Raw genomic sequence first — 20,001 nt, 5'->3', positions numbered from 1 at the left:
CAACCCCCCCATCCCCCTCCTACCACCTTGGGATCCCCAGGGGCCCGGCCTGCCTGGGCCTTGGTTCCTGGCTGGGGCCCTGGCTAGGGCGGGGGTCAGGGATGGGAAGGGGCCAGCACCCTGCCTCTTCCCCGCGGTGGGAGAGCCAAGGCAGCTCTCAGCCGGTCCTGAGAGGCTGAGCAGCTGTTGCCAGCCCCCCAGGCCCTCTGCTTACCCTCTCTGGCCTTGGGCTTCTCATTTGTGAAATGAGTAAGAAAATCAGCCTCAGAGGATATACGGAGCAAATGAGACAATACACGTAAAGCTCAAATAGCTGGCATTTAGAAAAAACTCAACAAATACCAGTTCGTGTCTGCAGGCTGCCTCCGAGTCCAGGCTCCTACGTCTGTGGCCATCCCCAACCCATCTTCACGGGGACCACACCTGGCCAGAGGCGGAACTTGCCCTCTGTGCCTCCTGTCCTGAGCCACCAAGGCCTGCACAGAGACAGGTCTGGGAAAGAAGGGGTGTGTTATCAGTTATGCCCTCTGAGTCAGCACCGCCGCTACCCAGAGCAGGAGCCTCCTTCCTTACAGACTGCCAGTGGCAAGTAGCTTGGTACTGCCCGGGGCAGCCATCTCCCGTCAGGCAGCACTGCTGCTTAGAAAGTTGTTTTTCCTAGTGAGCTGAGACCTGTGTGCCTTCACTCCCTCCTGACACTTTTAGCCATCTCCAAAGGCACCACTGTTCCAGACATTTGAACAGGGCACTCGGGCACCTCCAGACTCGCCCTAGTCTCTCAGCCCCAGTCTGAGTGCAGCAGAATGGTTAAGCTCTTGGACTCTAGGGCCCAGCTCCCCCAGTTCAAATCCCGGCATGGCCCCTTGCTATCTGTGTGACATTGTGCCCAAAATAGGACAACTGTCGGACCCTCGTGAGCAGGTGTATATAACATGCCAGCATGCCGTAAGCACCCGGTCCGTTTTGCCTGCTGCCATTATTCTTGTTTAAGACCAAACGTCCATGACTCTTTTCTTTAACTGAGGTATAAGTGACATGACGTTCTTTAAATGTCAGGTGCATATGATTCAGTATTTGTGTGTATTGCGACACGGCCACCACAGTAGGTCTAACTAACATCGTCACCCCACACATGCACAAGTTTTTTTTCTTGTGATGAGAACTTTAAAGATCTGCTCTCTTAGCAGCTCCCGAGTGGACAATACAGTGTCGTTAACCTTAGTTGCCATGCTGCCCATTACCTCCCAGGACTTATCTTGTAGCTGGGATTTTTGTACCTTTTGACTGTCTTCAGCCATGTTTCCCAAGCCCCGCCCCTCAGAGTTGTTAACAGCTCCTCACACTTCCCCACCCCCAGATCCCTTCCCAGCCGTGTTGTCTGCTGGGTCCTCCTTGGCATTCCCCTGTGACCGCGTGGAGAGGGCGCCTTCAGTCCTGCAGGCAGCGCCTCGCCCAGGGAAGAGCCCCAGCCACAGAATGAAACCCGTGTTCCCGTTGGAGACGTGGAGAGGAAACGTTTATATTTCAAAATACGAAGACAAGAGATCAGAACGATTAAGTTTAGTTAATGTGTTCCAACATGATTAACTATTTGGTTGGTGTTTACGAGATGGTGTTTATCACCCTCCCTGTGCGGCTCTGGCACCCTGCTTTGCCAAGGCTCCTGGTTACAGACAACTGCGGAGATGTCAGAGCCTGCTGCTAAGAGCCCTCAGAGCCGCCAGAGCCATCATGAGCTACTCATGAGTTAGGGGAAGGGACAGAGGACGGGTGAACCTGGCTTCCCATGCAGTTTCCATGCGGACTCTGGCTCATTTGCTAGCTTTATTTCCTGGTCCTATGGATCCAGGTCTTTTACCAGCTGGCCACCCGTCCGGACTGGAAGGGGGCAGTGCATCAGCAGCAGGCAATAGTTTGGGTGCTGCTGAGAGATTCTCAGTTATCCCTCGGCTGCTGCGTCAGGCAGCTCCACACAAGCCCTTGAAGTCTATGTCCCTCCTTGGTAGTAGCAGGATTCAGCTGGAAGACATGTCTCCGTGCCCTAGCCTCTCCACAGCTTTTTTTTTATAAGGAGCCATCTCCCTTTGTTATTGGGAGAAGCTGGTGGCAGAGGTGGGGAAACACTGGCGTTTACAGTTGGTGTGTTTCTGCCCCCCCTGAAACCTTCTTAGTCCAGGGACGCTCTTCACACCAGAGAGGTGCTTTCACAGATGCCCGTCCTGCCCAGGGCGGACTGCTTCATTCAAAGAGGGTGGAAAGTGTTGAGTCCTGAGTTTCAGTTCTGCGTTTCTCAACCACTTGCTGTGGGACTTTGGACAAGTCACTTGACCACCCTCTGTGACCTGGGAAACAGAAGGCTGACCCTTCTCTGGGCTGATGTGAGGCTGTGGGCGGGAAAGGTTCAGCAGATCGTCATGGTGAAGCTGCAGGTGGAGATGGCCATGCTCTTTGTCTTGGTGTGAGGACACACCTGGAGTCCTTCACCAACTCCTGCTGGCCCCCACCTGACTCCCACCCCAGCCTGGCCCAGGCCTGGGAGTCACCCCCATCAGGGCACAGAGCTGTCCGGCTGGGATAGAGCTCCTGGCCTCAGATAAGACCCAGCAGGTGACCTCAGTGCAGACCAGGTGTCAGCACCTTTGTTTATACTTATACACCGAACAGCTTCCCCCCTGTCCCTGCAGAACAGTCTTTAGAAGTAAAATAAAAAAAAAATTGACTTATCAGCAGGAAAAAATGCATCTCACAGATTACATAAAAATAGTCAGTTCCCTCATCACCCACCACACATGCCCATAATCAAAACAGGGATTCATTAAACCAGAGCAGTCCTTTGAAAGGATCCTGTGCAGCCCAGCCTTTGCCAACTGAAACCTCAAGGTTCTGTGACTTGCCCAAGCTTGTGCAGGGTGTGTGTATGGAGCTGGGGCCAGGGCTCAGACCTCTGGTTCTTTACGTGGCACCAGATGCCTCAGTGATCACCTCACTGCCCGGGTGCTGCCCCCTCTGCCCGTTGCCTGCTCCCAGACTGTGACGTCAGCTCAGAGCAGGACACCTCCAGTCTGCGCAGCGTTCCTGAAAGGGCCTGGGAGGGTGGGTGTGGCCAGGTGTTCAGGAACCTCCTGAGTGTGACCCAGGGCAAGGCTGTGTCTCAGGTCCTCATCTGCAGAATGGTGCTCTGGATGGGCCTTTGTATTCACTGTCATTGGCGGGAACAGTAGGTCCTCCTAAGGAAAAGCCCATCCTATGGCTCATTCAGTCCTAGGCATTGCATGGGAAGGCAACCCCACTCCCAGGGGAACCAGCCTCCCAGCTGTCCTCTGAGGAGGGTCTCAGGGGCGGCATCCTGGTGGGCATGAGAGCATTTAGAAGACTTATCCTGAAGCTGCATTTGTAGGGCAAGCACACTTTTCACCCACGTTTACATCTGTGTTGTAGACTAAATGTGTTCCCCCCAAACTCACCTAACACATGTGACGGCATTAGGGAGTGGGACCCTGGGAGGTGATTAACTCGTGAGTGCGGAACCCTTATAAATGGGGTTAGTGCCTTTGTAAAAGGGACTCCGAGAGCTGCCTTGTTCCTTGTACCCTGCGAGGACACAGGGAGGAGATGGCCATCTATGAACCAGGAGGTGGGTCCTCACCAGACACTGAATCTGCCAGCCCCCTGATCTTGGACTTCCCGGCCTCCAGAACTGTGAGAGAGCAATTTCTGTTGTTTACAAGCCACCCAGACTGTGGATTTCTGTTTCGGCAGTCAGAATAGACTAAGTGAGTTTGCTTACTTAGAGCGGTTTTGGAAGGTGACAGTGGATGGTGGTGGAAGGGGACGCAGAAGTCTACCCCGAGATGCTACTTGATGCCACTCTTGCAGACACAGAGAGGTGGATCTGTGTTTAGGCTGCTTGGAGGGTGCTGTAACCCCAGGCAAAGTACTCTGTGTTCTCTGGGCGCAGAGGCGGGTGATGATAGCCAAAGGCAGTGGGGAGAGCTACTTACTATCCAGGGCTAAAGCCAAGCTTCAGGAGGGGTCAGAGCACCCTGTCAGCCATTCATTCCTTCACATAAACTATCTAATCTGATTCCTCTCCAACCCTGACTGGGACAGACCAGGAGGGATGCTCTCCCCGTGCTCTGAAAGCTGTACTGAGATGATTCACTGCGAAGCTAGAATGGTATCTATCTCTTCCCAGTGGTAGTAAAGAACAAGATTAATACTTAGCATTACCTCATTTTACATTTTTCTCCCATTGGCTTTATTTAAGCTCCTGGAACTGGCTACTGCTTGGCTGCTCATGAGTACGCCAGGCAGAAAAATGAAATGTTCAAGTAGAAAAAAAAATATTAGTAAGAAGTATCAAAATCAGCCAATTCTGTTGAGATTCACAGCGTATTTTTTTATAGTGGATGTGCGTGTGTGGTTATGATTTCATGGTGCACATTTTCTGCTAGTAAAATCACTCCCAGTTCATGTGGTAGAGCCAGAAGTTTGGTATTTCACGGAGTTCCCCCTACAATTCCATTCTGTGGCTCCCAGTTATGGCAACGGGATGAGGACAGAGATGGTGGCAAAGCCAGGGGCCCCAGACGGGATGGGGCGCCCCAAACTCAGGCCTCATTTCCCACACACCACTCCCACCCCCACCCAAGGCAACCGAGGCCTGTTGATTTGAAAGCTTTCAGGTGTGTCCCCTTCCTCTCTCCTCCGCTGCTAACTACACTGCCTTACCTGGGTTTCTGTAGCTGCTTCCGCCTGCCACCCTTGCCTCTGCAGTCTGCCCTCCACAGAGCACCAGGCTGACCTTGCAAAACCACAAATCTGATCACATCATCTCCTGCAAAAAGTCCTTGAATAGCTCCTCATGGCCTCCAGGGTTCAACTGGAAGTTCCGTTAGAATGGCTTACGGAGGCCCCCGGGATCTCCCCGCCACTCCTCCCTGTCTCCCTCTCCACCTCCGTGTTCCAGTCAGCCCAGACTGTGCCGCCGTCTGTGCCCCTGGGCCTTTGCAGGTGTGGTTCCTTCTTCCCAGAAAGCTCTCCCTCCCCCTGACTGGCGGGCACATTCATGGTTCCACCTATAGCTCCCTCACACCTTGCACAATAGGCTTTGAAAAGATGGAATAATGAAGAACATGGGGTATTCATTGCTTGAATTGGTGAGCCAGAATGGGATGAACACATTTCTTTCTAGAAGAACCCAAGCTGTCCTAACTATGTCCAAACAGAACCAACCTGTGCGTGAGTCATCCAAGCTGTGGGATGTCCCCGTGCAGACAACTACAGCATCTCCCCTCCTCTTCAGTCCCTTCAGGAGTTGCTGTCTGAGGCCTGTGAACAGCGCCAAGGGCCTGATTGGGGGTGGGGCTGCAGGCACATTGGGTGCATCTTACTGATTATGGAATTCTCTGGCTGCTCTGAAGACTTCTCAGGATCTGGGATGGAGGCCTGGGAGGATGTTTGAGGAAGGGCCGGGGAGGCGTAGGAAGGGCCATGATGGCTTGGAAGGGACCCTTGGCTGAAACCAGAGCCAAGTCTCTGAGGGTCTGGGCCCCTGCAGTGGCAGGTGTAGCTGAGCCTCATTGCCCTCCCAAGTCTGAGCCCTCGTGGGACTGAGAATGAATTGCTTTCCATCTCAGCTTACATCCTTGGCCTGTGCCACTTAGAAAAAGAGATGGCCTGGCTTGACAGAGATCTGAGTCTGGGAGCCAAGCAGTCCTGGGTTCAAATCCAGACTCTGCTACTTAACCAGCTACGGGTCTCAGGCAAGACACTGTACCTCTTCAAGTTTCAGACACCCACCTGGGACTGCTGTGAATTTGGGCTGAGGTGGAGGGTGAGGCTCTTTGTGTCTCTCTTGAGCCTGGTCACCATGTCGTCCTTCTCGTTTTGTGGCTTTTGCCCCAGAAAGATGGATGTCCTGGTGGGGACAGAGAAATTGGCCACAGACCTCCCTGAGCAGTGTGGGGTGGCCAAGGACTGCCGTTGGTCAGGAGCACCTGCTCTGGGGCAGCCCCCCTCCCCTGTCCGGGACACACCCATCTGGGAGATGGAAAAAGTGAGGCACAGGAAAGCAGAATGACTTGCTTAGGCTGCCTCCACTTTTTTTAGAGTTATTCGCATGCATGAAGGCACTGCTGTTTGCTCACGGTAAAGGTGAAAACTGAAGGTAAAAAGGGCTTCTTGCTCCACCTCCCTACTCACTTCTTCCAACTTAGAAAAAGCCTCAATCATCAACGGAACCTCACTGTTATTTTGCATCCTAAAGGTCCCAACCTCCATGCCTTAACTTTTTTGTTCTGTTTTGTTTTCTGCTTGTAATACAGTTCTCATACTGAGCAACAAATTCTATTTGGCCAAATTCTCCCCAAACTTCAAAGCTCAGATGACAGACACCCTCCTCCTCCTCCAGGAAGTCCCCTGGGGTGCCTGGTTGCCTTTGTGCAGCTGCTGTCCATGGCCACTACAGCCCAGTCTGATCCCTTCATTCCAGCTGTCTGGCCTTGGTCCTTCGCCACTATCAAGGGTATGTTTCTTATCAGTGTCACTTGGTCATGGGCTCTTGGTCTCCTGACCTCTGGGTAGGCCCTAGTTTCATCATGGCTAGTTTTAGGCCAGCCAAGAGGTGATCAAAACATGTACCTCAACCTCTAGTTAGAATCTTCTAGAAACTGTTCTCCTTCCCTTCACTCTCGTTTGTCTCCCACTGCCCTGGGGTGGGTCAAGGTCTTACGGCCATAATTGTAGCACATGCCTCTGTGTGTGTGTGTGTGTGTGTGTGTGTGTGTGTGTGTGTGTATGTATGAGAGAGAGAGAGAGGAAGAGACAGAGACAATGAGAATCAGAGACAGAGGAGGGAGTGGGAAGAAGGGGAGGGGAGAGGGCTCGGGCCAGGCCACACATAGGCCATGCTTCTGTTTCAAGGTGAAGGTGAAACTACCCTCGTTCCCCATCAGCTAACATCCCGGGCAGACCCTCTGTGGGATACTAAGCCTGCTAGCTAGGGTGGGCCAGCTGCTCAGATCCCAGCTGGGCCCAATCTTTGTCACCTTCAAAGAAAGATACCAGTGTCCTTGAAGTTTCACTAATGATTATAACAACAACTTCAAGCATTTGGAGCATTTGCCCTGCTAAGCACTCTACATACGTTATCTTAATCCTCAGAACTATTTGAGGTAATGCCATATGAGTCCCATTTTACAGATGAGGAAACTGAGGCTCAGAAAGCTTTCAGGCCATTGCCAGCACAGGGTACAGACCGACAGCCAGTCTGTCTGGCCCCCAAGCCCACGCTCATCTCCATTACCCAAGAGCATTTCACTGGCCCCGGAACCTGGGCTCCTGAGTGTTATGATCTTGCTCTGCCACTGGCTGTCGTACATGTGACTTCAGTGCATCAGGCCTCAGGTCCGGCTTCTTTCAAGGTGACCAGATGCTGCTGAAGAGACTTGTCACCTGTCCTATGCCAAGAAGTTGTGCTTGGTGATTCAGAATCCTCTGAGGCTGACATGCAATCAGTTGCACTCCAAGTTTCCCAAAGACCACAGACCCTAACGTCCTGGAATCCTGTGATCCCCACATTCTCAGATCTTCACTAGAGTGTGGGCTCCGGGAGGGCAGGAGCTTTCTGCCCATGTGTGCCCTGCTCTATGCCAGGGCCCACCACAGCCAGTGCTTGGCGTGTGGTAGGCACTCAGTCAATGTTTGTTTACTGAATGACTGACACCCCCCCTCCTGCCTCTGCCCACAGTTAGCAGCCAGCACCCACACTCTGGCTGGAGCCTGGGCCCTGAAATGTGGCCAGTTGCCCATGCAGGGGCAGGCGAGCCCTAAACCAGCACGCAGCGCACTTGCCCTCTGGCCCTCCTTGGCCACTAATCAGCAGCATGACTCTAGGCAAGTCACTTAACCTCTCTGAGCTTCTTTCTTCCCCAAGAGCACTAGGGGAGGGGTCAAAGAAACATACAAAGTTCATTCCTGCCTCAGGACCTTTGCACATACCATTCCCTCTGTCTGAAATACTCTTCTCCAACATTCTCTTTCCACTGCACCCTGACTTCATTCAGACCTCTGCTGAAACGTCACCTCCTTAGAGAAGCCTTCTTTGAGCACCTCAACTCAAACATCTCCTCTGGTCACGTTCCTTTCCCTTCTCCAGGTTGTTCAGTTCTTTCATAGTGCTCCTCACTACCTGACAATATTTACTTGTGCAGTTATCTGTTTTCCCAATCAGAATTTAAGCTCCAAGGAGACAGGGGTTTTGTTTGTCTGGTTCAGTGCCTAACCCAGTGCCTAACACATAGTACGTGCTCAATAACATTTGTTGAAGGAGGCAGAAGGGCAAAAGCTGAACGGGCTGCCCTGGCCTGGACACCTCCACCCGGTGTCCGGTCCCCCGACATTGAGACACTTGGGGCAGCTCTCCGCCTCTGGGCTGACTCAGCCCGACCTCCCGTGAGGCCCAGACACAAGTCCGGGCACCTCCGCCATGGGAAGGTAAGACCAGAAGTGTGTGCCCTGAGAGAACAGGACCTAAGGCAACTCTCTTTCCCCAAAAGGGGGAAGACAGCAGGCAGAGGCATGAGGAAGCTGGCAGTGTCCTGATGACATAATAGTTGCTAAATAAACATGCCCATTTTCCATGACAGGCTGTTGACATTTGGTGCATGCTGCTGGTGCTCAGGCAGCCAGACAAGAAAGAGGACCCTATGTCTGAGAGGTGGGGAGAGGTGTAAGGAATATTACTCCTGACCCAGCTGGCTTCCTAAGACTGCTTTGCTCACACATCTTCATCCTGCCTCTACTCCTCTTGGTTCCCCAGAGGTCTTCACTGCCCACAAGAGAATGCAGCCCCTCCGTCGGCAATTCGTGGCTGTCTGGGACCCAGCCCTGCCCACACCTCCTACCTGCTTTCTCCCAACTCTCCTGCAGAAGGTGTCAGCTGCAGCAGGCTCCAGAAGCTATTTCCCCAGTGCTCTGTGACCAGTCCCCTTGCCAAGCTTTACTTGCACTACACTGTCTGCCCAGAATGCCTCCACCACTCCTCTCCCAGGAAGCCCTCCCTGATCACACTGACTCATGAGACCTCTCCTTAATCTGGGCCCCCCTCAGCTCTCCTGGACTCGCCCACTTCTAGGGGATGCTTGAGAACCTATGTGTGTATGTGGTGAGTGGGAAGCCGTGTCAGCAGGAATGGGGAGAGCTTGGGTAGGACAGTACCCTCTGCCCATCCTGGCTGGATCCAATGAGGTGATGTACATGGGTGTGCCTTGTAAACTACAAAGCCCTGTTCTACCTCAGCCCAGGCCCCTTTAAGTCTGGCCGGGACTCTTGCACCAGCGTCCCCATGGGCCTTCCTGCCTCTAGTTCTCCAGGCCCATAACTTCCCTGCTGAGCACCGCAGGGGTCTTCATGAAACACAGATCCAATCAGTTCCCTTCTCTAGCGACCTCTCCTTGCTGGGAGGCTCCTGCCCAGCAAGCCTGTCTGCTGCCCTCAGACCCCCCTCATGCTTTCCCTCCTCGCTGCCTCCGCTCAAGTCATTCCTTCTGCCTGGAACATCTTCCCTCTCCCTCTTGTCCTCATTCCATAACACCTCCCTCTTCCTTTGGAGCGACCTGGGCTCCGGGTACATCTAGCCACCCTGGGTGCCCTTGCTAGCTGTCTCTGTACAATGACACCTCCCCAGCTGCCTCTCAGTCCTTACTTATTTGTGCCTCCCTGGGGTTGGCGTGGCGTAGAGAAACCAACCCTCTCCTAGTGGATGGTTCTCCTGGTGGATGGTGCTGTCTACTGAGGATGTTCTGTGTGCAGGCCTGGCACTTTGTACACTTCAGTTTATCAAGAGCCAATGATAGTCCTGGAAAAAAAAAAAGTCTTCTTCCCTATGGTAGGACCAAGGCTCAGAGATGCTAAGGACCTTGCTGAAGGTCACGCAGCAGAAGGTGACAGAGCTGGCTGGCCTGGGGACCCTGGTCGGGTTGATGTCACAGCTTTCCTCCAAATTGCGTGCCTGTGACAGAGTTAAAGATATACCAGATCTCTTCCCAAAACATGACTGTTTTTAAAAAATATGTCAGTAGTGGAATGGTCTATCCTTTTCACTTGCAAAAGGTAAACAGAAGGCTACTGTGTTTTTCTAGGACACTTACAAGCAGTTTTCTTCACCTTAAGAAGAAACTGAATAGAAGTAGATGTCCACCCAAAACATGACTGTTAATCAACCTTCTGAGGGATTTTGTCTTTTTTCCTGCCCAGTTCTTCCTGCCCCCATGAGTACTTCCCTCTCGTCCCTGACAAGCAGCTGGTTGGTGTGCAAGGGACCAGTCTTCATCCACCTCCCTGCCCCTCCTTAGGCCTGCTGTGGGTCCCCCAGGTCCCCTGGGCCCAGGCCCCAGAGCAGGGTTAGACCTGGTCCTTCCATCCAGGACCCCTCAGAGAGCCAGGGCCACCCTGTGCCCACGTCTGTCCCAAGCCTCCTCCCAGCGCTGACACCCAGGCTGCAGATCAATAAATCTGTCTCCTGCTCTTCTCTCTCGACCATCTGTTCTCCCTGGTGGTCCCCAGGGAGTCTGCCAGGCTGGCTTCAAGCTCCCAGGTCAGAGAAAGGAAGCTATTTTGGGACCATCTGTTCGAGAGGTGCCTCCGGCTGGGGTTCCACAGCTGAGGGAGGCTGCCCAGGCAGGGGGTGGCTGTCAGGAGGGGACAGCAATTAGGGAATGAGAGTCACCTTTATCTCTGGGCTCCAGGCCAGGATGTGCCAGCTCTCCCCTGACTCGGGCAGACCCATCAGATCCCAGCCTTGGGGTGTGTCTCGGGCAGATGGTGCCGGAGGAAGCAGGGAAGACAGTCTGAACCTCACCACCTCCCCCCACTACTCCCTTTAAAACATATACACACACCCTTAAAATTGGGTTGCCAGTGACAACCTGGCATATCGTCTTCTTTTTATATTATTCTTAGCCCCTCTCTGTTACCATAGCAACTGAACAATGCTTTTAAATATAGCAGTTAATTTCTTCAGCTCCAGCAACAAAGTTCTGGTGCTGTCCAGAAGGCCAGAGGCTGGCTTCTTCCCTGGGGGCAAAGCCCTCCCAACTCCTCTCACCGCCCAAGGCCCCGGAGTGCAGCTGGGGCTGGGCGTCCCGAGGTGGAAGGGACCCTCTGTGCTCCCGGGCCGGGCTGCATGCCCAAGTTCAGGTGTAGCAGGAACACCCTGGGCTCTGCGCTCAGCAGACCTGGATCAGCAGCTCCCCCACCCCCTGCCCCTGAAGCCCTTGCTGTTCGCTCTGAACCTCAGTTTCCTTATCCGGTCAGCGAGGGTGACAGTATCTGCTTCACAGATGGAGAGAAGGCTTAAAGGAGCTACAGGAGGCGAAAGTAGCACATGGGAAACTCAGTAAATGCATCTGTGCCGCTTGTCCTGTCTCCTTCCCCTCCCCCACTCCTTCCCTTCCTCTTCCTTTTTGTCCTCACCTCCCTCTCTCTTTTGCATTTTTCTCACCCTCTTCTCTCTACTGCCTTGAATTATTGATGTTGAATTCCCAGCCAGTAACATCAGAGGGTTAAAATCCATAACCAGCTTTCCTCTGGCCTCCCCTTGGATCGCCTTCCCTCCGTGGCCTGGTGAGCTCATCAGAGTCATTAATCATACATCACGGCTTGAGAACCCAGGCCCCCGTGGCCCAGCCCCAGGCAGGATGCAGCAGGGCAGGATGTCTTCTTGGGAAGGGCTGGGCTGGCTCTGAAGCCCAGGGCAGAGCAGGCGCATTATTAGTATGAATCTGGGAAGGGGGGCTGACAGCTGGTGGGGGGACATCTCAGGAAGCGCTCCCTGCCCAGTGACTGGAGGTGTCCTTTCCAGGTGCCAGCTCCCAGCACCCTCCCGACATCCTGCACGTCTCCCAGACCCTCCCGCACACTGCACCCTCGGCCCCCACTTATTTCTCTGCATTCCAGAGCTCAGCATGGCAGGCCTTTGAGCAACAGGCAGCAAAGGTTCTAATGCTCAGAAGCAGTCAAAACACGGCACGGCTGCTGGTCAGGTGTAATTCCCTGTCCTGGAGAGTTTCACGCTCTGAGGGCTGGACAGGGCAGAAGGGATTACAGTACCGGGTTACCAATCGAATAAACTCTTGTCTTGACCTATGATTATATAATGGAACAATAATATTAAAATCACCATGAAGTTCTGCAGAGACTTAGGTACTGATTATCTTCATTTACCCAAAAAAAAAAGAAAGAAAAGAAAACTTGTCCAGGGTCATTAGGCTGGTAAAGAAGCTGACTCCCAATCCATGGTTTCACCTTCCCCGTTATTTTTCAAGTTCAGCTTTCCCGGCTGGAAGCCTCATGGGGACAGTGACAGAGCAGCAGCTGAGACTGAGTGCGAGTCTGTGCTGAGCCCCGGGCTGGTGGCTTGGAGCTGTGCAGGAGCCAGAGGCCGCTCCCCGGGAGCTGTCAATCTTGTTCAGGAACCAGACAGACACAGGCAGAGAACACCAGTGCTCTCAAAGCTGCGGGAGCCCTGCAGCGGGAAGATGCTCTGGGCTTTCGGCCAGGCTCAATTTCGGCCAGGCCCAGCGGGAGGGAGCCAATGCAGGAGGTGCCTGAGCTTCTCAGGCCCACCGTGGGCCACAGACTTGTGGGCGTTTTACACTCACTTTAGTGGATTTTCCCACAGCTCTACGAGAATGGCACCACATCCAGCTTTGACAGATGCTCGGCTGAGCTTGTCAAGGTCAGACAGCTCAGAAGTGGAGGGACCACGTGTGTCTGATACCAAAGCACCACTGACATCTGTGGGAGGTGACAGAGGGTCAGGAGCAGTCTGCCACGTTTGGATGGCTGACACTCTGTCAGTCTCCATAGACTGAGGCCAGTGTGGGTGACCGGAGAGCCAGGAGGTGGTGGTGGCCGAAGGGGCCTGGCTCTGGGCCCCAACCTGGCAAGGCTGCGTCTTGCGCCCCCCACCCCATCCCCTGAGCAGGACGGAGGGAGGGATGGTGGTGCTGGGGACGAGGGGCTGCCGCACCGTGCAGGGGCTAGTTCCAGCCTGTGAGGCCCGACACCTGGGACGGTCCTGCTCTTGCTGGTTCTCTGTGACCCCCGGGGCAGGCCAGCCCAGGGCCTGGTTTCCCTGTTCCCTCTTCGTGTTCACTGCCTGCCTGTCTCATGTGATAAAGTGAATTTGTAACTTAGCATCAACCTGTCTGCCTAAAATGTCAGCCAGTGACAGGTTCCTCTGCTATATTCTTCTTCATAGCATTACACATCCTGGCAGTCTGTCGCACGCAGCTTCCTTCACCTGTGCCTGCCTTTCCCTGTCATCCGACCACAAGCCCCAGGAAGGCCGGACTGGATTTCGTTCAGGGTCGTGTCTTTGGCACCTCACCTGTGCCTCGCACGTGTGAGCACCAGGCACATCGGTGAATGAATGAACGACCCGTGTGATTAGGAGGGTGCATCTCCTTCTTGCTCCTGCAGCCTGTCCATACCTCCTCCCGGCACTCATCACAGGTAGTGTGACGGCATGTGTCCTGTCAGTCTCCCCACACACTGTTTGTTTAGCTGAGCACACAGCCAGCCTGGAGTTGACGCTTGATGAACGTTTGTTGAAGCACTCTCCTCCCTGTCCTCGGTTTCCCCACTTGTACACTGTGAGAGTGGTCACCCCAGAGGCTTTTTAATCATCCCCCCTCAGTGGCAGTCTGAGATTTTTAACTTGCAGGCTGGCATTGCTACACCTGCACCTTTGTCTGTTTTCCACCCCGATGCTTGTCCTGGCCCTCTGGAGCTGGTCACTGCCCAGAGCCTGCCTCCCCCTTGATGAGCAATTCAAACCCCAGAATAGCCCATTGTTTAGAATCAGGTGCCTGGACCCTATATTTATCTCCGGCGTGCTGAGTGTGCTTAGGTCCCTGCCAGCCACGTGGGCATCATCGGGACCACTCAGGTTCCTCACCCCGAGAGGCTCTCTCTGGCACCAGGAGACAGTGCGCACCAAGGCGAGTAGGAGCCAGTGAGGAAAAGGCGGGGAGGGGAACCGGCCTTCACAGAAAGTCGGGCGCTAGACAGAGGTGTTTCATGTGTGCTCACCAAGGCCACTCAAGATCAGTGTCATTAGCCCCATTTCACAGCTGGGGGTTGGAAGCTGTGAGAAGCCACCCTTCCCATGGAACTACCTTGTGGGACAGGGCTGGGGTCTAAGCACAGGACTGTCAGGCTTCTTCACAGCACTGCTCAGCTTCCCCTGGGTGGTGGGGGATGCTTGGCACCACCAGCCGCTGGAGCCGCAGCCCAGCGATGACCAGTGAGTGAGTGAGAGGGAGCCAGCTTCACGGGTGATGTCATGGGGTCTACATTTGCAAATAACCAGGTCCTGTCAGGCCTTGTGTCCTCTCTGAAGGACATGACAGAAGCCCAGAGTGGTAGGGAGGGAGAGAGGCCAGGGACTGGCGACCTCCCATGCCACAGGGAGAGCAGTTGCTCAAGGCCAGCCCAGGGGATGTCAGTGGGAGGGATCCAGTCCAGGCCCGCAGCAGAGCAGAGTCCCAAGAAATGGCTGATGTGCGGCTGTCAGGGGGCTATCGGGCACTGCCACTTACCATTCCAGTGTCCTTTGGTAGCAGGGCCTTCTGCTGCCTTGTCTGTAAAATGGGAGTAATGATAGCAACTGCCTAGTATGGCCCTCTTTGGGATTTGGTAAAGTAATTCATGTAAAACTTAGACAAGCACCTGCTTCAGAAGCCACTCTTGGCTGCCACCATATCACCACGATGCTGCACAGTCCAGACACTGGGGACTCGGGCTTGGGGTGTGGGACCGCAGCTGGGCACCGGACCAGGACTGAGGAATAAGGCAGTGCTGGACCTCAGGAATAAGTCGGCGGCAGTTTCCAGAATCAGGGCATGATATTGGAGGAGAGTCTGGGCTCTTTGCGTGAGGAGGTTCTTTGCGTGACTATAATGACTGTAAGAGGGAAGGTTGGTTTGGGAACAAGGAGTGGGTGGAGCTCGCAGGTGAGTGCAGGAGACACAGGTGTTGGAAGAAGAGAGAGAAAGGAAAAGGGACAGATCCTCCCTCACTCCAGCCTTAAATTGGAGCCATTCCAGGGGGCTCTGAAGAATTAATTTCCTGCTCACATGCTGGCCCTTTTGAAGCAGAGCCAGGGAATGTCAGAATTGGCCTGACCTTCAAGAGGATGAGACTGCCCGGGCTCGCAACAGGTCAAGAGCACTCACTCCCCTGCACTTCTCTGTACCTCTGTTTTCCTTTTGGCCACATGAGGTTGGCACATTAGATGACCTTTTGAGATCATTCTGGCCTAAAGATGACCCCTAGGGACTATTTCTGGGGTCTGCCGGGTGTTAGGAAAGGGGCGGTGGGCGCTCTGAAGAGGCAGAGCATGCAGATGAGAATGTGGCAGGAGGAAGCGCCTGATCCCAGGGCTGATGCACGAAGAACAGGATGGAGGGGGTACTGGTTCGGCGGCCATCCCCTTGGACTCGAACGGGGCTGTCTCCCCAAGGCACCCAGCTTGCTTGCACACCATCAGACTCAGGTTGGCATAAGTCGGAAATCTCACCAGAGATCCTCCAGCTCCTTATGGAAAGTGTTTCCTTATTTAAACCCCTGTTAGTTCTGACCTCCCAGCTCCACTGAAGGCACTGTCCCTCCAATGTGCCTGTCCAGCACCTGAGCTAAAGTAGTTTAAATTTCCTCAGTGCCCAGGAGGCTGGCAGGGCCTGGCACTGGCCTGGTTGCCCTGAACTCCGTACCTGGCATTCCTATGGGTGCTGGTGGGGTGCCCACTGGGCTGCAGCCTCCCCCAAACCCTGTTGTGCTGGTGACTCTGCAGAACTGGGTTTGCTGCTTTCTGCCTCTGTTCTCCTGCCTTGCACTCCACTTCTCCGCGAGAGTCAGAGCCAGAGCCACACATGAACTCCACACCCTGAGACCCTGACTAGCTATTACCATTCCACCCAAACCCCACTTGGGCTAGTTCCCTTCCCCGAGCCCTCAAGGTGCTGCCCGGGTTCTTGCTGTAAACAAGGAAGATTGCCAGAAAATTGTGCTGCCATTCTTCCGGCTTTAGAGATTGCCACTTTGGAGACTGCCGTGAGTGGCCCTGCTGGAATCCATTGCAAGCTTGCCCCGACCTCCAGACGCTCCCTTCTTCGAGCCACTTCCTGCCTCTGGCCCATGATGCTGCAGTGCCCGCCTGCTGTTGGGATACACACTCCCAAGTCTGGAACTCTGGCTGGGTGTTCCGATGCTGTGGGCTGCGGGTAACAGAAGCCTAACTACAAGTGGCTGCGACAGTAGGGTTTCATTAACTCTGAGAGCCTGGAGGTAGGGGCAGTTCCCAAGCTGAGTAACTCAGCAGCCCAGTGACGTCAAGGATTCCCACTCTTTCTAGCTTCCTCCTTCTGCCAGCCTAACCACAGTCAGCATCATCTCACCCAAGGTCATGAGATGGTCTTGGTGGCCATTTGCAGACAGGATGGTGGGTGGTACAGAAGAGGAACATTGTCCTTCAAACCTTTTTTTTTTTTTATTAGCAAAGGAGTCCTTTCCTAGAGACTCAGGGAAAGACTTCCCTTAGCTGTAAAATGGGAGTAATAGGTCCCATTAGCCAGAATTGAGTCACATGCCCATGCCCGAACCAGTCACTGGCAAGGACCCACACCACCCCTGCCAGATTGGATTAATCATGGTTTACCCCCGGGCCTGTGGAAGGCCTGTCCCCCGACCTCAAAAAAAAAGCAGACCTGCTCCAGCAAGGAAGAAACAGGAAGGAATAGCTTTATTGAGTAGCTCCTGACATTCAACTTGAACTTTCCCTCTTTGCATTTGGCGCCAGAGTACCTGGTCGCAGCCCTTTTTACCAAAGCCATTGTGACTTCTTCCTCTCCGCACCCATCTGGACTCTTCGGTGGAGGCAACAGAAGGTGACGTCAGGGCAACTTAAGCAAAAGAGAATTAAATTGGAAGGATAATAAGGATCTCACAGATCTGACAGGAAGGCTGGAAAACCTGGCTCAGAAAAGGATCCAGGACCCTCTAGGGAAACAGAAAACGAACTAATCAGTGGCTGTCCTGCCATGGCCACAGAAATGGAAGACCCAGGGCCTGGAAGAGAGTATTCAATATGCCTAGCTCAGCCTTCTGTTCTCCCCTGGGCTGCAGGAAGGCAGGGAGCCTTGCTTTAATGTCCACCAAGACCAGGGGAGCTAATTCCCCAAAATGGAGTCAGGGTGCTACGCAGGTAGGGAGAAAGGGTACTGAGTGTCCCCAAACCAGCAACAGTAGCGTGTGCCTGACCCAAAGACACAAGAAACATTGGCGTGGTACACGTCCCTCAGAGGAGGTAAAAGATGCACAACCTTAACCGCATGGGGACGGCCAGTGGGAGCAGGAGACATGACTAGAGGAACCCTGTCTAGACAACCCTGCACGGGTGGTTGTTTCATCCCCTTCACAGATGACAGGAAGGGAAATCCCGAGAGGCAAAAAAACTCGCCCAAGCTCACACACATGGAGCCTGATAGAAGCCAGCATCGTAAACCCCAGAGCCCCTTTCTCCCCTTCCCACCGTGTTGCTCCTTTCTCTCTGTGATGCTCTCCTCTCCCCACCCCTACCTGGCCCACAGCGATACAGGCTCTGGAAGTTCCAGTTACTGTCCGTACCCGAAGTTCTTTGCCCAACAGGGAAGGGCAGCTGTCAGCCTTGCTGGCCAGTGCCATCTTTACTGGGCCTTCAGGACTCTCTGCCTCCTTGGCTACCCCATCCCCTAAATTTGACCCCTACTTTCAAAAAGGACATGAGGAAGATTAAAGAGTAAGTGCAGATCAAGACTTTAAACATCAGACAAAAGCAAAGTCCAGACACAGGGGAGCAGGAGAGACTGGGAGTGACTTGGAGGACAATGCCCACTGTGCACCGGGTTTGGGGTGCTGTCACGTCACTGCTGGTGGGTTGTTTTGGGGGACCAATTTCATAGCGTGCACCAACAGCTTCGCCTCACAGATATCCATGCTTTGGGGCACAGTCATCCCAATTTCCAGAATATAGCCTAAGCAAAAAAAAAGTTGTAAGAAACTTCCATACAGCCTTATCTGTAGTACTGAAGCACTGAGCACTTGAAAGCAAATCTGAGTGCTGACACATGGAAACAAACACTAGTGTGCATCTCTACCAGGGTTGGCAAACTGTAGCCTGCAGGCCAAATCCCACTGACAGCCTGTTTTTATAAATAAAGTTTTATTGGAACACAAACGGGCCCACTCATTTACATATTATCTATGGCTGCTTTTGTGCACAGCTGCAGAGTGGAGCAATGGGGAGAGAGAGTATGGCCCAAAAAGCCTAAAATATTTACTATCTGGCCTTCAACAGAACAAGCTTGCTGACCTCTGGTCTACTTGCTGTAATAGTATACACCCTTTAAGAACATGATCACTTTAAATATAAGGTTAAGAAAAGCAAGCTACAAAGTTTTATGCACAGGATGACTTCACCTATGTATAAAAAAAACCTGTACATAAACAAAAAACCAGAGAGGCATAGATGAAAATATTAACAGTTTTTTGTGAGTAGAAACATGACGAGTTGGGCTTGCCTTTAAGCGTGCCTGGTTGTACAGCCACCTCTCCCTCGCACCAGGGTCCCTAACCCATAGGCCATGGGGCCTGGCATCTCCGAGATACACCATAAATACCTACTGAATGAACACTGAATGACTGGATCCCCAAGGGGTCAAAGCCTTAAGCCCAGAAGACATAAATAACACGTCTCAAATGAGTATGTGGAACCATTATTTAAATATATGTGGTGGTGCTACAATTACTGAAATACAAGTTCATTGTAAAGCATTATGTTCATTGTGGCTTTTGTATTATTGTTTATTTTCCCCATGAAAAGAAACTAAGTGTAGAGTTACCATCAGCAGGAGTTTTGAGAAATAGTTTCACACGACAAGGAGTCCTTGTGCTGGACGTGGGGGGAAGCCCCATGCCGTCTGCATGGCATATAAGAGACACTTCGGCCGGCGTCTGGCACAGGGAAGCTCAGAGGAGCGAGGAAACCCACCAGCCTGGGTGGTGAGAGCCCGTGACATCGGTCCTGTCTCTACAAGTGACTTTCTTGCTAGACCTGTGCTGTCACTCTCAGTGACCTTATCTCTGTGAGACCTGACAGTAGCATGTAATAGCTTTCCCAAACGTCTATGGAATGCTTGCGTGAATGCATGAATGATGAGAGGAAGAATGAAGGAATTAGGCGAATGGTGATGGGGGAGCACCCACGAGTGCTGGAAGGTGACAGTTTCCCAGCCCGAGAGAAGGAACGGAATACAGGGGCTTCTGCAGGCGCTGGTGACAGGACCGGCAGCTCTGAGCGGGTGATGAAGCTGCAGCTGCATCCCTGGGGCAGCCTGACCTTGGCCCTGTGTTGACGGTGGTGCAGAAGAGGTGGTAGCTGGGGCTTGGCTGTGAGGCTACTCTCTCTAAGGCTGTGATCCTCACTTTTGGGTGCATTTTTCAAACTCAAGTGGAGGCTGACAGATGGTGCTGGTGTAATAGTCTCACTTTCTACTGCCCACAGGTCTCCCTCCAACACAGCCCTCCAAGTTCTAAGAACTCTCTGACACATCTCAACCATGAGACCACGGCTGGCTTTGGGCAGGTAAGTCCCCCCGACCACCACCTCTTCCACACACCACAGGGCACAGAGCAATTTCAGCACAGCCCAGAGGCCACCAGGCCGTGTTTGGGGCCAGCAGGGAGGTGGAGCTGACTTCATCTGCGGCAGAGACCGGGTCCCCACGCTTTACTGAGACTTCAGGGGAAACCTGCTGAATGTCCAGGGCCCTTCAGCTGACATTTCCGCAAACACAGCACATGGGGATGGGCACACACCCCGGGATGGGAGCCAGGAAACTGGGCCTGACCCTGCTCGGGAAATTCTCCAGCAAGAGCCTCCCTTTCTTGTCTCTGTTT

At 53.4% G+C, this 20,001-nt stretch overlaps 1 protein-coding gene and 1 non-coding gene across 4 annotated transcripts in view; one reads left to right on the top strand and one right to left on the bottom strand.

The window, feature by feature from the left end:
• Positions 1–20,001, top strand: part of HIVEP3 (HIVEP zinc finger 3) — a 427,770-nt gene that overhangs the window by 258,132 nt on the left and 149,637 nt on the right. For all 3 annotated transcript variants that reach the window (XM_045858485.1, XM_045858482.1, XM_045858484.1), the window contains exon 3: positions 19,607–19,687. The gene's annotated coding sequence lies outside the window, so the exon portion shown is untranslated. The remainder of the gene's footprint in view (positions 1–19,606; positions 19,688–20,001) is intronic.
• Positions 10,071–10,200, bottom strand: LOC123832368. The gene has a single exon (XR_006788027.1). It is a non-coding gene; the product is annotated as a small Cajal body-specific RNA 24 (non-coding RNA).

Source organism: Phyllostomus hastatus, unplaced genomic scaffold (genome assembly GCF_019186645.2).
Source record: "Phyllostomus hastatus isolate PE091 unplaced genomic scaffold, TTU_PhHast_1.1 phas_scaffold_182, whole genome shotgun sequence".
Classification (NCBI taxonomy): domain Eukaryota; kingdom Metazoa; phylum Chordata; class Mammalia; order Chiroptera; family Phyllostomidae; genus Phyllostomus; species Phyllostomus hastatus.
Note: the sequence above shows the minus strand (reverse complement) of the source record. Positions and strands in the feature narration are given on the sequence as shown.